Raw genomic sequence first — 1,175 nt, 5'->3', positions numbered from 1 at the left:
AATATTCACACAGTGACATACCGGTCTCGAGCAGCAAAAAATCCACGCTTCGTTTCCCATTTCCGGCAGTTGGGACTTAGCGCCGGTGTGCGGAACCACAACAGGTGTACATTTCCGCCGTCTTGCAAATCCTCGCTAAGCCTGACGTAAGGCATGTGTCCCAGTTACAACCCAACATCATTTATCGTGCTATCGAACACAAATCCTAGAAAGAAATAATATTTTTCTAACGTATATAATTAAGCTGAACCTCTTGAGAGGATAACTTACTTCTTCTTAAATGAGATTAATAAATATATATGACTTTATATATATATCATCTATGTAGTGTTCTTTGTTGATAATTTTAAACGTTATATTTTATAAAACTAAATATTAAGTATTTTAAATAAATATTCTATTTCAAACTGATCTGATTGCTAATTCGATAGTTCTGTTGTTATCATATATGACGTCACTGTTAAACTGAGGGGTTCTACTCTGTCAGAGAGAGGGATACAGTTAATATAATTAACAACAGTGGGTTATGGACGTCGTTGTTCTATAATAACACCAGTTGGTTATGAATTTCATTGTTACTTAATAACATCAGTTGGTTATGAACTTCATTGTTACTTAATATCACCAGTTGGTTAGGAACTTCGTTAATTTTTATTAACACCAACTGGTTATGAACTTCGTTGTTCCTTAATAACAACAGTTGGTTATTGACGTCGTTGTTCTATAATAACACCAGTTGGTTATGAATTTCATTGTTACTTAATAACACCAGTTGGTTATGAACTTCATTGTTACTTAATAACACCAGTTGGTTATGAACTTCATTGTTACTTAATATCACCAGTTGGTTAGGAACTTCGTTAATTTTTATTAACACCAACTGGTTATGAACTTCGTTGTTCCTTAATAACACCAGTTGGTTATAAACTTCGTTGTTCCTTAATAACAACAGTTGGTTATGGACGTCGTTGTTATATAATAACACCAGTTGGTTAGGAACTTCGTTAATCCTTATTAACATCAAGTGGTTATGAACTTTATTGTTCCTTAATAACACCATTTGGTTATGAACTTCATTGTTACTTAATAACACCAGTTGGTTATGAACTTCATTGTTACTTAATATCACCAGTTGGTTATGAACTTCATTGTTACTTAATATCACCAGTTGGTTA

This window comes from Limulus polyphemus, unplaced genomic scaffold, assembly GCF_000517525.1.
Source record: "Limulus polyphemus unplaced genomic scaffold, Limulus_polyphemus-2.1.2 Scaffold2502, whole genome shotgun sequence".
NCBI classification, from domain to species: domain Eukaryota; kingdom Metazoa; phylum Arthropoda; class Merostomata; order Xiphosura; family Limulidae; genus Limulus; species Limulus polyphemus.
Note: the sequence above shows the minus strand (reverse complement) of the source record.